This window comes from Artemia franciscana, chromosome 4 (assembly GCF_032884065.1).
Source record: "Artemia franciscana chromosome 4, ASM3288406v1, whole genome shotgun sequence".
Taxonomy (NCBI): Eukaryota; Metazoa; Arthropoda; class Branchiopoda; order Anostraca; family Artemiidae; genus Artemia; species Artemia franciscana.
The window spans coordinates 42,451,216-42,468,809 of NC_088866.1; the positions used below are offsets into that span (position 1 = coordinate 42,451,216).

General features: G+C 36.3%; 1 long non-coding RNA gene across 1 annotated transcript; it reads right to left on the minus strand.

Moving 5' to 3' along the window:
• Positions 1-2,123: 2,123 nt before the first annotated feature.
• LOC136026450 (uncharacterized) lies at positions 2,124-17,594 on the minus strand. Its single transcript, XR_010617290.1, has 3 exons — positions 17,513-17,594; positions 10,398-10,508; positions 2,124-2,283 (listed from the first exon to the last, which is right to left on the minus strand). It is a non-coding gene; the product is annotated as an uncharacterized LOC136026450 (long non-coding RNA).

Genomic DNA, 17,594 nt, shown 5'->3' on the forward strand with positions numbered 1-17,594 from the left:
AGAAAAGGGAGGGAAATGGACAATAAAATTAAAGCGAAGCTAAAAAAGATAGTACAATCATAAAATTAATGCAAAACACTTAATATAATCATACTCTAAAACAGAGCACCATGTGTACTTACATATACGGTCGTTATATGCTTCAATGCATATGTTAACGGCAGCATTGATGCTAGGTATCACCTATTGGCCCAAGAATTACTTATCCAAGGTGAGAGGTCAAAAACAGACTCTAAGTACCGGTGGAAAATTCAGTAGAGTTGTTTTATTTCTGCTACTGAAAAAATAAGTAAAGAGACACAAGGTACAAAAATTTAGAAGTACACATGCGTTATTCAATTCCTGGGCTTTTTAAGTTTGACTTGATTATTTACGGTAATTTTCTGCTCTTCTTTGGTTTTTCTTTTAGCTGATTACAGGGAACAAACCAAGATTCTGAAGCGAGATACCTGGAGCCTAGATGGCTATAGAAAATAGAACACAGGCAACTATATCCCAAACTTAAAACTCTTGCTTGCCAAAACAAAACAAACAAAATCAGTTTTCATAAGCGAAAATCAACTACTTAAGCCCTTTTGCAGCAGAAATAGGCGTTTTCCGCTTCTATCTGGTATCTGAAATTCAGATATTACATGGGAATTTATTTAGCGTAATTATACAACATAAATACAGCATTTTACTTGATATATATTTATCAACAAGAACTAACAGCATATTCAAGCAAAAAGGTTCCCTTATAAGCTTTGAAGTATGTCTACGGAAGTATGCAAATCAGTAGTAAAGCGATTTTATTAAAAATACGGAATTTTGGACGATTAAAGTGGAAGAGGCTATAAGGAAAAACTATTAATCAAATTATTCGCTGTAAAGCAATATTACAGGAAGAGCAGTGACTCACAAAATAGATTAAGAAGAGTTAAGTTCTAAAAATGTTTGTTAAACTTAATTAAACATTTGTTCTAATGGCTAATATGTAATCAGCAGGAATTAACTAGGGATATAATTTGTCCAAAGGGGTCATCCATTTCAATGTTATAAGTACCATTCAAGCGGTAGGAGATTATTTAGCTCGTCTCCAAGCACCAGTGTTAGCACCATCCTTTGAAGAGCCTAACAATTTGTATAAAAAAGAAAAAAAATCTATCGGTTGAGTAACTTGTAGCATCACTAATTTACTTCTTAAAACGTAAACTCAAATCTTCAAAGTATAGAAAAAATGTTAAAAAAACTGTTTAGCAGGAAAAAAATTCTCCTTTGGAGTCGATTAAGTAACACTAACTGTTATGTCGGTTAATAGTAAAAGTTCATGCGAAAACAATTTCATGGTAATTACTGAAAGGAGATAACTACCAAAAGTAGCTAATTTTTTAAGCTATTTTTAATAGCTGACGTGATTTATGTTAACCACATATTTATAAAAGATGTTTTGACAACTTAGAAATTTTTGGCTTTGTTTTAGATTCCTGTTCCCACCAAACGTCCCCCTTTCCCCTGAAAAATACGCAGTTTAATATATGTACTTCAACACATTCTGATATCTGCATAGACTCACGCTATTAAAGCCACAAAAACAGTCAAAGGGAGATCGCTACAAAGAGACAAATTATAAAGGACGCTGGTTAACTAGATAAAGATATATGTCACCCTATATCTTTTTTTTTTATTATAAACACCTGAAATTAGAGCCCAAGGTTACCTTTGCCACTGTTGATGTGGAAATTTTAATAGATAACAATCTATACATGAATAATAAAATAGGCTCTTCAAGAGCACGTCAGAATCTACGGAGTGTCACAGGGCGATCTGCCATGCATCACAGACGAAAAAGTTTGGCCTAAATATGTCAAAATAAAGTAAAAATCTTGAATAGCCAACCAATTAAGAGCTATTTGAAACCTAATTTACAAAGCCTCAGTCTCCAGGGCCAAACTAAAAAAAAAGGTAGCGTCATTCTACACTCATGCCTGTGAGGCAAGGCCTGAGGGAAGAAGCCATGCTTCAATATACATTTTCTAAATTTCGATTTAAAGCCGTAATTACAGTCAAAAGTGCCGAAAGTGTCAAACCTGCTTCCACACATCTAACTGCTTCGTAATGCACATAATACTTCTTAAATATCATGACTAGTTTTAAAGAGAAAATGTAATACCAGTGTTCCAGAAGCACTCCACTCTATCAACAACTTGTTGTTACTAGAAAATCCTGCTCTGAAAATATTTAAGATCTTATGGCGCAGTTCATACGGTGGGGTCCTCAGCAATCCATGTTGGGAAACCAGCAATTCTGCAAAAGTTATAAATAAAAATTATCTTCATGGCATCTTTCATACAGAAGACTTACTGCCAAAAAAAAGTAGAAAAACACATCCAATTGAATTTATATTCATGTCCAATGATTGCCTTTTGTCATTAGCGGCCATTTATCATTGATTTTACCGTCCTGGAGGCAAAGATTTCTAACAATTTGTAAAAGTATTTGCTATAAAAATCCTTTAGTTTCAAAAAGGCAAAATCACGTCCCAGAAGTCAGAAGTCCACGTGCAGTTGGCCATCTAAATTAAATGATATTTTTCTAAGAAAAAAAAAATAAAATGGAAATACCAATAGCAGCATAGCCTTCATGCATAAAAGTTACAATTTTTATTTCCGGCTTGTAAGTGCCCTCCCTTTAGATACGAGTCAACTGATTATATTATATTTTTTAGTAAAAAGAAATTGCTAGCACAAAAAAATTGAATAACAAAAATCAGCCAAATCTTAAGTCCCTGCATGATGTCCTTAATGAAAATGATCATAATCATATCTTAGATTTCTTTAAATAAGACTTTTCAAGACAGGGTGAGACAGCATGCAATTGATCATAAGCCCCATTTGTCTCCTCTTTCTGTCATTTAGCTGCAAAATTCTTGTTTCTTTGATTGCCAAACACACATTTTATGCTAATAAAGGAACTAAAGTCTTACGTCTACTAAACTTCGTTCTATTCACTATTGACAACTAAGGGGTGTAATTTGGATACCATCACAGGCTTCTTTTTTCTAAAAAGATAGAATAACTTTTTTTGAGAAGTTTGGTTGTTAAATATCTCTCTTATGTATTTTGCCAAATATCTCTTTGGTATTTTATACATTCCTATCTCTGAAGCAAGAACCTAAGTAACAAAAAAATTGCAAACACTTCATCATAGAGACTTTGGAAATAAAGCCGTTCTCGTTCAAGCAATGTATGTTTTGTAATAAGCTGTAGATGCGTCGGAACCACCCAAGCCTTCAAACCACACTATCGCTCGTTTAAGAGCTACCCACACTTAGAGCTCATTTAATCACAACTTGTTCCCTTAAATAGCTACCATGACTTTGTTAACTCTTTTTTCACGTTACAGGATATTGTGAGCATTGAGAAAAATGAATTTTCACAATTACCTTGACATGTTAAATCATGTCAAGGTGTTGACATGATTTTTAACATGATCTATAATGTTAAAGAAAATCTTGGCACAAAAGCAATAGAAAAGAACTTTACAAAAAAAGAAAGGATTTAGAAAAAATAAAATCTATGATATTTCAGGGGGGGGCAAAGAACTTTATTTTTGACTGGTTTCAACAAATACATACGCTGAAATTACTAAACAGGCTAAGTCTTAAAGTGGTTCATAACAAAAATTTGCGAATGAATAAATTTGGCAGGAATGGGGATTACATTAATTAACCGGAATTAATGACAAGAAGTATCAAAATGTATTGAACAGGTAATATGGTAAAAGAAAACCAATATTAGCTGTTCAGTTTCTTTCTTTTTTTCAAACAATCATTGACAAGTACCATCAGCCACTTTTCACATCTAAGAAAACTAATTCTGGCTGTTCAACAGACAAGCTGAACTCACTTATTCCACTTATTGGGCCAAATAGTTGGAGAATATTAGGATTAAATCAAATTAGAGAGCGAGACAAATCATAGAGGAATCGCCACAGGCAAGTACATCGTAATGGAAAAAGAGTAACTGAAATGGGCGATGAATGGCACCATAACAGCGCTTCAGTCCCTGACAGGCATAGTGCTCCAAGTATATGATATAATGTTTAGTAGACCCACATTTTCCAAGTGATTAAATGAAATATAACCGAAAACCCCAAGAAACAAGTCTGATTTCTCCCAAGTGCGTTGAAAACAAGAGTGTCTTGAGATTTAGGAAGGATTTACCTACTCTTTCTATAAGAGGAATATTAAAAAAAAACTGGTAAATCTTTTAGGGGGGGGGGTAAACTTTTTAGACAATCCTATGAGCTTCCCGAAATGAGGATGTGGGAAATTCCCTAGCCCCCTCCCCAGTGCGCGCATAGGCGGCAAATTTTACAGGATTGAGCACCATCCAGGAGAAAAGGCAAAACTTTAAACAAACAACAAAAGAATATCTTATGGAATCCTAACATATACATTTTTTCCGGTGACCACACAAAGCCAATTTTTCCATCCAACTACAATTATTTGGCGAGAAACGTATTAATTGCTGCTATGAGTGATTTTAACGATAAAGTATTCACTTTTCCGAATTACCGTCCAAGATAATGAATTTCAACATCGGTGATAAAACCAATTTATAAATCGCTCCTCAAGGTACTGAAATAGGCTAATCAAAACGAAGACTGATAATTCTGAGTATAATAAACAATGCAGTTTGAATAAAAGACAGGTTTATCTGTCGTAACTTTCGCAATAAAGAATTTTTCCCTTAATTTTGGTTTGAATCTACTTTTCTTAGACTACAGGTTCTTAAAACTCGGTTCAAAAAATTGAGCAGGATTTTAAGTAATTGAAGATTTTTTCCTTCAAATTTACTAAAAATTAAAAGAAAAATATTTAAAACCATATAAATCAGTATTTTGGAAAGCTACAAAGCTAAAACCATTTTCTTGGGTCTCCTGAGCTGTGTATTTATGTGATGAAGTTTAACTTTCATAATATATAGTTGATTTAAGTTCATCAAAAATAAGTGCACCATGGAGAAGAAAGGAGTATAATTAGATACTTCGAAGACCTTCCTATACCATAATTTAGACTCATGATCCATTCTCGAAAGTCTCATGATCCATTCCCGAAAGTCTCATTATCTTAACTACTCTTAAAAATAGCGAAAAGTTCATCAAATAGAATTTTCAATATATGTTTATGATACTTGCCCCTTTAATACTTTTTCTGAAGAAGGTATAATCCGAGTTTCTTTTTTCAAAAATGTACAGTGATTATGCTCCAATCTGTCATAACCACACCTTGGGATTTTTCAAGAACTTCAAGTGCAATGGTTCTTCAACCAATGATTCTACGATATACACCTATGGAACCAAATCATTATATTACAGTTTCTTTCTCACTTGAATTAGAAAATTCTACAAGTATTTTCTGATATCCTTTAAAAAATGTGTCACTATTCACGGTATTCCCAAATAATAATCTTCATCATTTTACCCTCCAAAAATGGAGCATAAACTGAAAGACTCTGGCATCCCCTTGAAGAAAGAGTATACCTTTCCTTTTTACTCTTAATATTCCTTGCAAGCCAATATAACATACTCCACTGACTATTTTTCCAAGTAAATCATACAATTGTTGTCACAATTATGAGACCTTGCTCCATAATTCTTCGCATCACAATGAACCGACCTTAATCTAAACAGTCAATGTCAATGGTGTCTGCTTAGATTATTACAGATGACTTTTCAATCTTCTACTCCAGCTTCCTAGCAAGAAATTGATTTCCATTCCAATGTATCATATTCTCAAAGCTTTCTTATAGAACAGCTTTAAGAACATTAAGCTTGGGCTGATGGCTGTTGAGTAAAATAATCACAAAACGTTCCTTTTGGAGCCACACATTTTATTTTCCTGCAATCCCCAAATACCATGGAGCCCACTGTATGGTGCTTTCTTAGATTCAATTAATATTAGCAGCTTCAACCAGCTTTCCGCTATTCCCAACTAATGCCAAACTACCTGAAATGATATGAAGGAAGAGATCCCAGTTTCACAATCAGAATCAGTATACCCTACAATCAGTAGACATATGTATTTCTTCTCCACTATAGATAATGAGAATATGATTATTTAAGCAAGCACTGCTGCCTCTACCTGGAATATCAATACTTCACTCAGAAGTATGAACTGTTCCGTTTTTATGTTTTCTGTGTTATAGACAAGAATTGGAGCGCGTACCATCGCTTCATTTTGACTCTGGCTGTATAAATGTCCAAACATCCTTCACACTTTTATAACTTCCGTACTCGGAAATTTGTGTTCCTAACTAAACTATCTTTTTACTTTAAATTATGACTCTTTATAATTATCGCAGCATTCTAGTAAATATCAATATGATTCCCTAGGATTTCGCCATGCTATCATGCTATTGAAACACATTTGCCTAGAATATCTTGCCTCAAGTTGTTGGAGGCAACTTTCTTGTCCTTGATGTTAATTTTCTTAGTTCAAACACAATTCTGACAGCAGTGTTCTGTATTACATCTGACCTTTTTGAATTTAATGAACACCAGATCCGTTTGTCACTGAAGCATATTTAGTTTTGGACTCTAATATGCTTCATATTATATTCCTGCAGTGCAACTGCTCTATCCCCATGATGATGGAGTGAGGAGCTTCAAATTATTCAGTCTCTTGAAGCGGGCAACACGAACCATTTCTACAAGCGGATCCCAGTTTAGTTTGTTAGTAATTATACACCTACGACACCTCTTCCTTTCTTTATTATTCTACCTTTTTCTATTACACTAAATCCATGTAACTCTATTTTTATAAAGGTTTAAGCCAAGTCTCTTGGATGAGTCTTTACTTTTTTTTTAAATGTACAGTGGTAAACCATGATTTTTTGTTTTATTATTTTGTTCTAACTGCGTTTGCTTCTCACGAGCTCACGGTCAACTGGTGCTATATTTAATTCCTTGATGAATCCACGGAGTTTCTGCACTTGAGTGGGCAGGGAGAGCCTGGTCCTATTTAACAAATCTGAAGATAAAACAATCCAACAAGGATTTTTATAACAGTTTTGGATACTGTTCTAATGATGAGTTATTTATTTTTTTGATTTACAAAACAACTGTGAAGCACTGGATCGGCCAGGTGAATTCGATTTCTGTGAACCACTTGTGTATATTTTCTGTACGTAACTTGGCTCTCTAGTAGCTTATGTTGTATTTTTCTGCCACTTCAAAGGCATTTCCATTTAGCTGTTTTATGACACCTTACTCCCTCGAGATTGAGGAGTGAGTCCTTATAATTTGCAAATTTGTAAACAAATACTTTTTCTGTAGAATCTCTTTTTTGAGAAAGCATTTTATAGATTCGTGCTTTTTAGACAATTCAAACAAACTGGCTCATTTGATTTCAATTTTCTTTTTTGGTCATAACACTGGCATTTGAAGTACTGGAGGATTAGAAGATTGCACACAAAAAGTTCCTTTTCCCATCCACAACACCACGCGCTGTGTGACAAAAAAATTACTTGGAATTACAACCATAACACCATAACTCCTTCACGCTTATTTGATTATCTATTGTTCCTCTTCTGACATATTACTTCAGTAATCTCGACTCATGACGATATATATTCTCTCAGTTGTTTGTCATTTAAGTACAAGGGTACTTTGATGCTCTTCTAGAACATTCCTTCTTTTGTATGTTACTCTTACACGTCCTATTGATTTGACAATTAGAACCTTTACTGCTTCTCCATTGTCAATGATATGAACTGACAGCATATTTCTTTCTCTGTTTGACTGAACCTTGATGGAAAAAACATTCCCCTTCAGTGATTCCAAAATAAAGAATTAAGCTGCTGGTTTCTGATTCTTGTCTATCACTTCCAATTTAACACACACTGGAAGCAAGGCATTTGAGGGTATATCACTGTGACCAGAAACCACTGCTTCAAATTCTTAGATTTTAATTTTTCTTTGTGTATTATTTCTTGAGGATTTAATATATTTCCTTGAAAGAGATGGATCCAATCCCAAACTGGGGAGGCTTCCCCATGGATCCAATCCCAAACTGGGGAGGCTTCCCCATTCTATGTGCCATTTATTAGTACTTCTTCTACCATATGATTGACATTTGATATCTCTATATTTGTTATTACCTATACTGAGTGCACTGTGTCTACCACTGGATTATTGTGCTGTTTTAAAATTTTCTGCTGTATGAAATCAGATATAAATGAGACACAAATATTAATCCAGAATGAGCTTCTGTATAATAATTATCACGTTAACATGCCATTTTCAAGTCCCATTCTTTGATTGTAATATTTTGCCAAAAAAGAGATCAGTCCTAAGGAATGACCAAAGAAAAGTAGCTTAAATTCTTAAGAATAGGAGCCAAATTCTCATCACCAGTTTGACAAGCATCTCAGCTCAAACAAAAATTAAACTGACTCAAACTCTAATATAAAGAACAAACTTAGAAATCATTAGAGTTCTTAGCCTTAAGACTACTTGATGCTACAAGGCCCTTGAATCCTGGAATATCATTTAGAGTGTCCAAGAACATTCGTGGTTCAATTATGATTAAATATTCTTATGGAATAAATTATAATTCACAGCCAACCACAAAATTTTTCAGATTTTTTGGCCTGCTTTATCCTTCTTTTTTAAATAAAAGTTTGGAAAGCATACACTTATGCTTAAAGTAAAGTCAAATTCAACTGTATTCTAACTATACTGGAAAGTACAAATTCAAACTTCAAACTTTTGAATGATGAATGAACATTACAACTCACAGCTACCAAACGTCTCCCCACCCCTTATAGCACCCATATTGGATTTTTGTTGCTCCAAAAGAAAGAAACTTCAAGAGATAAATAACCCTCAGATTCATCTGAAGAAATAAAAACAGTTTTCTAGGTGGCTTTACCATTTTATAAAAAAAAAGAATCCACATAGCTCTCTGTATTAGCTGGTGTCCAACTATTCAATAGTTGATAACACAGAATTATAGGATAAATGGTCTGTGGAATTTTAAGCTTTGGCATGAATTAGTCATCTCTCAATCTTTTACAACTAATAGCTTAATGCAAACACCTTGGAAAAAAATCTTTAAATAACTACAAAATCTTGATTTTTATAAATATGAGTTTGAAACTTCCATTCTAAGGTTCTCAGACGCATTGAAACTTAAAATATGTAACTTTCACCACAAAAAACCTCTTTTTAGGAGTATTACCTTTTTTGTGAAGTTATTCAAATTGTTTTATGCGATTTATTTATGATGATTAAATTTATAATTCATGAATTTTGTATATTTCGAATCACAAAAAAAAAATGTATGCATACTATGTCAGCAAAATTTCATTTCTGTGACTTTCAGTTTTATGAAAGTCAGTTGAAGGGTTGCTCTTTACTTAATTTTCATTACCATGGATGGATTGACTGTTCCTTAAGAAATAAGTAAAACTGCCAAACTCTAGGTGACAAATCCTTTTAAGATTTATTATGATCATTCTATAAACTTATTGAAGGTCATTGTTTGGGTTGGACTTTTTGGAGACAGAATTGTCAGCACCATTATTCTCTGAATGATGTGAATGTGACAATGATCGTCATCTGGATGATGAGATGTAATGAAAATATTACAACTGTGAAGGAAAAAGCAATCCCCATTAAAGCTGAGGAGCTGTTTATGCTCATAAATGAATGACATGGGTATAGCTTATGTAGATGTCTGCAAAGACGTCATTACATGTTAAAGAGCTCCAGAATTGATTATGTTTTTGAAATCAAATTTTCAGTGGGAAATTCAGCAAAATGAAGCTATTAATCCTTTGTCAACGTCATGGAATGTATTACTATTAGATTTTGCTTGATTCAAATTTTGTTTTGAAAATTTTAGTTTCTAATAGTGATTTGGAATTTTGCAATTTTATTGCAAGTTATTGAATTTGTTGTTGCAATATTTTGAACAAAACATTACAAGTCATTAAAAATTTTGGAATTCAAATTTACACTTGTATCCCTTAATCATAAGGGATCTTTGAGCAATATTTTGCTACTTAAATAGTTGAAGCATACAATATCATTCAGCAAAGGTGAGTCGGCTAAGAGAAATGTTGAATGATGTTTATTAATGCAAGCAACAAAGTTACTTTGAATTGCAGTACCTTTTTTGTCAAAAATAGAAATTTTCCTAAAATGTGATAAAGATTAGACCCATGTCTCTCCACTGTGGGAACATTCTAGACAATTGATCCCACAGCCCAGACAATTTCAAATATAGCCTCTGATTCAAAGCTAATCTTGCAAAATCAATTTAAATAATCATCAACAATGAAATGTTAAGGCTGCTTAAAAGATAACTAGAATCTCCAGTGCTTCCATCTTAAATGAAATGTAACACTTACTTATTGCATCTTCAGCTTCTGTTTTTGAGCATGCATTTGAGATAGGGATGGCTTCTTTGATTTTCTGGAGAATACACTCAAGCTGAAGGTTAATACAAGTCATTTTTTAGGCTAAAATAGAAAAAAAGCTAGATTATTTTGTCGTGCATTCCAAATTACCAGTAATTCATACATAAAGTGAAACTACAAGCATATCCAAACATTAGCTCTACTGATATTCAACAGCCTTTTCATGGCAGTATGCCAAGACTCCCTGTCTCTAGAGTGAATTGATCAATTCAATTGAGGACTCGTCACATCTTCCTTGCCTTCTGAATCCACCAAGTAGTTCCAGGACAGCTTCAACAACACTTATCGATGTTTTTTTCTCCCCTTTCTCTTCAACCACCTGGGTGAGGGAGTATACATAGTGTCTTTGTGGACAAGAGTTATTTCAGACAATCTCAGGACATGGTCAAACAACCAGCACTGTAGCGTTTTACCAATTATATGATTTATTTAAACCCAGGCATTTAGAACAAAAGTCATTATATAGCAACAGCAAGCAGTTAATATCAAATAAGCAAAAGCAAAGCAAGCAGGCATATCATTATTTAACATGCATAATATTACATCCTCCTTCTTCCCTAGAAGAAGATTCTAATCACTTACTGGCAGTGGAGACCCAACTGTTAGTACTATTACTAACGTCTCCAAGAGAAGGCGCTAGGCTCGCTTCTCTTCACTTTGTACGGACACAAAACAAACTAGAGAACTCTTCATATAGCACTGACTTAACACACACTCGAGAGAAGGCGCTTGGCTCACTTCTCACCAGGTATTATATACACTATGTACAGACTTCAACTTCTCTTCTTTTGAGATTTTTGTTGGTAAGTTCACAAGTTCAGTTTGATTGGTGGCTTACTCTGCCTCCCGTACCTTGATTTAGTTACTGGTATAACCACTGGTACTACCTCCTTGGGTGGGCTTGGGCTACTGGTAGTACGGAGCAGGGCTATTCTGTCAAGTGAGGGAATGTCTGATGATGCGGTAAACGGTGTTTCGTCTGCACTAGTTAGGTCCGACGCTGGGGGGATTGCAGTAGGAGTAACTGCATCGCTTCCAGTGCATTTTACTGGACTACGTCTGTTGTGTACTGGTGTTGATGGCTGTGCATTTGATATGTGTTTCCGATTCCTCTGTAGAATTGTTCCAGCTTCAGTTTCGATATGGTACGATCTAGGGCGTGCTGCTGGTGCTATGATGCTGGCGGTGCTCCACTGGCCATCAGTTTGTTTCAGGAAGGTCACTGTGTCCCCCGAGTGGAGTGTAGGCCTAGACTTGGCTTGTTTGTCGAAGTATAGTTTCTGTCTTGACTGGGCCTCTTCCCGCTTCAGCAGGTACTTTTTAGTTGGAACCACCTGTTTCCGCAGGTGCTTTTCTGCGCAAGGTAAGGTGGAGCGTAATTGGCGGCTCATTAGCAGTTGTGCAGGGGCAGTGTAGTTGTCTACGGGTGTATTTCTGTATTCCAGTAGACCAAGATACGGGTCATCTCCGCCTTCACTTGCCTTGGTGAAGATGTCCTTGCAAGTGTGGACAGCCTTTTCTACCAGTCCATTGGACTGCGGGTAGATAGGGCTGGAGGTCTTGTGCCTTATGCCCCATTCTTTGATGAACTGTTCAAACTCTGCAGATGAGTATTGTGTTCTGTTGTCTGAGATGATGGTGTGGGGGATCCCATGTCGAGCAAAATGTGCTTTTAGTTAACTGATGACTTCTTTGGATGTCACGTTTTTCAACAGGTCGACTTCAAAGAAGCGGCTGTGGTAAATCGACTGTTATAAGATATTTTGCTTCATTCCAATCAAATATGTCTGAGGCTACCTGCTGCCATGGTACTAATGAGATCTGGGAATTCATGAGAGGCTCTTTCTGGTTGTTACGGCTATGTTTCTGGCAAGTGGGACAGTTTATGATTAGTGATTCGATATCACCATTCATCTTTGGCCAGTAGACGAGCATTCTGGCGCGTTGCTTTGTCTTTTCCATACCAAGGTGGGAGACGTGAAGTTGCTTGAGGATTTAGGCTCGCATCTTCCTTGGGATAACAATCCTTTCGCCTTTAAATATGATGCCATTCATGTATGACAGCTCGTGTTGAAGGTTCCAGTATGCAAGGAAATCCATGGCACATTGCTTTCTGGTGTTGGGCCAACCACCTTGTATGGCTTCTCTGAGATGAATCAGGTGCTCATCTTCCTTGGTATGAAGTCGTATTTCCTTGAGCCTTGCATTGCTAACAGGAAGTACGCGTGCAATCTGGTGGACATACACCTCGATTTCTCTATGGAGCTTCTCGTCAATGTCAGGTAGGTGCAGCCTTGATAAAGTGTCTGGGACTGCGATTTCTGTTCCTGGTCTGTAACTGAACTCTAGGTCATAGGGTAGAATCTGAAGCATCATTCGTTGAGCTCTGGCAGGTGCTTTTTGAAGTGGATTTCGTAGGATGGTTTCAAGTGGGCGGTGGTCTGTGTTTACTTTTACATGCCTGCCATATATGAAATGATGGAAGTACTTGCAACCAAAGACTATTGCATATAATTCCTTTTCAAGCTGTGAGTATTTCTGTTCAGCTTTGCTAAGGGAGCGTGATGCATATGCGTCAATGTTGCCGTTTGACGAGATGTATGCTCCTAGACCGTGTGACGATGCGTCCACAGTGAGGTCAATGGACTTGCATGAGTGGTCAAAGTATGCTAAGTTTGAGACTGTTGAGTGTTTGATGTTTTGGAGGGCTTCGTCATGCTCCTTGGCTCACTTGAACTCGGTGGCTTTACTGAGGTCATGCAGGATTTTATTCTGTGTTGATAAGTTTGGGATGTATTTTGCAAGATAGTTTAACATACCCAACAGAGTTGCAAGTTCTTCTGAGTTTGATGGTGTAGGCATGTTGTTAATAGCTTCGAGTTTGTCAGGATCTGGCTGCATTCCTTGTTCACTAATCACATGTCCGAAATATGTCACACTTGTCACACAAAAGCTGCATTTCGCTTTGTTGAACTTGATACCTTTTGCTCTGGCTCTCTCAAGTACAGCTACTAATCGCTTATCGTGTTCCTCAAGGGTTGAACCAAAAACCAGAAGATCATCAATGATGACAGCAAACCCGTCTAATCCCTGGAGAGCCTCTTCTATTCTTCTTTGGAATTCATCCTGGGCAGAGATGATGCCAAACGGCATCTGTTTAAAACGGTATCTGCCAAAGATGGTATTGAATGTTGTTAAGTCTGCAGATTCATCATCCAAGACTAGCGACCAATACCCCGACCTTGCATCCAGTTTGCTCAAGTATTTTACCCCATGGAGTCTGGATGTTACGTCTTCCAGGGAGGGAATAGGGTAGAATGGTCTTCTGATTGACTTGTTCAAATCTACAGGGTCAATGCAAATTCTTAAACTGCCATCCTTTTTTTCTACGGCAACCATCGAATTCACCCAGTCAGTTGGTTTAGAGACTTTTTCAATTATTCCTTGTTCTTCCATCCGTTTAAGTTCTGCTTCTAACTTTCCTCGAAGTGATGAGGGAATTCTTCTTGCTGGGTATGCTGTAGGGACTGCATCGTCCTTCAGATACAGATGGCACCCTCCATCCAATTTTCCTATTCCTTGGAAGACATCATTGTAGCTACTGATTATGTCATCCGTTTTTGTCTTGTCGATTGCATGCATGTCCTTGCATGTGCTTTTCTCAACTTTACTGACATTCAGTACAAGTTTGACAATATTCAGGTCAATGCTTGACCGGAATCCAAGAATTGGCAATGAATCCGTTTCAACAATAAAGAATGGTAGGGTTTCAGCCTTGCTTGATTTGTGCTTGCAGCTCAGCTTGCATACACCTCTCAAAGGAATTTTGGATCCACAGTAGCTTGTGAGTTTCTGAGAACTTTTTTTCAGTGATGGCGGTTGTGGTAAGGCATCAAAATACTTGGCAGGTAGAATGTTAGCTTGTGCCCCTGTATCAACCTTGAATTTGACAGGTAAGGAGTGGTTCACCTCCAGTGTAATAATGGCTTCATCTCTGCTCTTATTGGTGTTGTTCTCTATGGCATATAAGAAGACATCATCATCTTTGTCACTATTGTCGGCTGGGCTCTCCTTGTATTCAATCACTGCATTCACTGATTTGTTGCTTTTGCACACACATGCAAAATGATTTGGCTTTTTGCACTTTGCACAGATTTTTCCCTTTGCAGGACAAGTGTGGCTAGGTGAGCATACTCCTCCACAGAAATAGCATTCCTTTGTTTTTCTAGATGACACAGATGCATCTTCGTATTTTCTGACTGGATATTTGTACTTCTGGACAGCATCAATTTCTTTCTTGATTTGTTGTGGTTCTTGTACTTCAAATGTTCTTAGCTGTGCCTGGGTTGTTTGGTAAGAACGGCATTTGTCAACAGCTAGTGCCAAAGTTAGGGTATCACCTTCCAGAAGAAGTCTTTCTCTAATTTTAGGGTCTCTGATGCCACTAACTATTTTGTCCCGAACCATTTCATCAGCGCTATCATAGTTGCAAGCCTTCACCAGGATTTCCAGTTTTGTGATGTATTTCTCTACACTTTCTCCTTCACACTCGTCACATTTCTGGAATATATATCGAGCAAATACACTGTTGGTGACTGGTGCAGCATATTCGCTGAATTTCTGCAGGTAAGTTTCTACATTGTTTGTTTCTGCAGCAGTGAGTGGGAAGGTGTTGAATATCTGGCGCCCTTTTTCTCCTGCCCAGATGAGAAGGTAAGCACATTTGCTTTCTGCCGTCTTTCCAGACAGGGGTCCCAGAAACATCAGTTTGGCATGCTCTTCAAAGCGTTTCCATTCATTGCCGAGGGAAGCTGAATCCCAATCAATACTTGGTGACTTTGCTTCCACCTTCTGACACCATGTAGCGTTTTACCTATTATATGATTTATTTAAACCCAGGCATCTAGAACAAAAGTCATTATATAGCAACAGCAAGCAGTTAATATCAAATAAGCAAAAGCAAAGCAAGCAGGCATATCATTATTTAACATGCATAGTGTTACAAGCACCATCTTTCTTTCATCACAGTTCTAATACTAAGCTCAAGTTATCACTTGTTTGAGAAGTCTGCATTTCCTACTTTATTGTTATATCATACACTCCTGATGTTCCTCATAGAGGTGTGATTGAATACATTTAGAGCTTGGATGCTGCTTGCTTCCAGAAGCCAAGTTCTGCAACTGTATAAGAATGCTCATCAAACTAGTAATTTGTATATCCTTATTTTTCATCTGAAGTAGGATATTCTTTTGTCTTCAGATGCATGTGTTGAGCTGAGCAAATATTCCAGCAGCACACAACATACTTGCATGGATTTCAGATAAGCATTCAACAGGATGCTCAGCAGTCACATCCAGGTATTTAAATCCACTTAGTGCTTCTATAGGAGAACCATCAAGCAATATGGAGAGTTTCTGGGATGTATGCATCTTCATAACTTTAGAATGAGCTAATCTTCAGGCCCATTTGCACCAAGGTGTCAAAAAGTAGATTCAGCATGTATTTATATATATATATATATATATATATATATATATGAGAAAATATAGCCTAAAGAGGATGCTGAAAATTATAAAGAACAAAGTGGAAAAAATGTGAATTAAAACAGAAGTTACCTAGAAAATATGTATGATATAAATTTTCTGCAACTCATAAAGTAAGAATTTGGAGTAAATGTTTACTTTCACTCCAAGTGCTTTAAAGTGTGTATTACTGTATATAGCAAGATTCTGATGATTGTATATTGTTTCTTTGTCATTATTAGAGAAGCACGTCCATTTCTTTGGTTTCTAAAATCCCTCTCCAATGAGACTAAAAATGCATAAAGTGGGTTTGCTTACAGATAACATTACCAATAGAGCAAAGCATATTATTCCATAAGCCCCATGGGCAGCAGGGTAAGGTCAGTATTCTATATTTTTTTACAAAGAGTGATAAAACTAAAAAAAGAAAAAGAAACAAAAAAGCAACCTCAAACAAGGTTTATTAAATAAATATAGAATACAGATCTCACCCTGGTGCCTGCAGGCTGATGGACTAATAAACTTCATTTAAAGGTAATGTTACCTGTAATCAAGCCCACTTTACACATTGTTTACCCTTTGGAGGAGGAGGGTCAACCAGAAATGGATGCACTTCTCTAATAATGACAAAGAAATAACAGGCAATCATCAGAATCTTGCTATGTGCAGTATAATGCACTTTAGAGCACTTGGAACAAAAGTAAACATTTACCAACTTTGGTTACTAATTTAGAAAAGCCCATAGACTACAATGACACCCAATATTACCTTATAATTCTCCAAACTAAAGTTAAAAGTAAGGAAGATTAGGTTTTTGGGTAAATTTATTGACTTCTTGCTATCTTGGAAAGGGGTTAGGTTCTTTCAGGGATGAGTTTACAGGCATAAGTATGTCCCGGGAAGGTATTTTAAAGTACCCACCTCCACTCCTTCTCCCTCTAGAGGGCCCTGAAATTTGCCAAGGCTACATGACAGGTCACCTATTGAAATTTTGACAAAACAACATTTTACCTTAATTTTCAGTTCCTAGTTGCTTTTTCTCTGCCTTTAGGTCTGAGAATGCAATTCTTGTTATTTGAGTAGAATTTTGAGTCATATCAAATTTTATGAGTCATAGAATTTTGAGTCATATCATATGTGTTTTTTAAAAATTCAGGAAATGTATTTGCATATCTTCAAAACCTAATGAAATGGAATTGAGCAAAGTTATGAAGCTGAAAAAAGTTTTTTTGTACTTAAATTAAGCAGAAGATCTATTTTGCAAGGTTTCACTTTTATAACACTCATATTTTTAAAGGTCAGGACCCTCTAGAGGGAGAAGGAGTGGAGGTAGTTGCTTCAAATTACCTTCCCGGGACATAATTTAGTTTGTAGATTCATCCCTGAAAGCTTCACTTTCCTATCCTAAACCCTTTCTGAGATAGCAAGCAGTCAATTAACCACAAATACTGATTTAACTTCAGTAGACTCTACATAATAGTTTTACAATTTAGAGTTCACGTTGGCTAAATGAGGACTAATTACGGCTATTAGTTTGAGCCTCAGGTTCAACTCAACTCAATGGGTTTGAGCTCCCCTTTGTGATAGACACCTTGGTTTGAGTCTC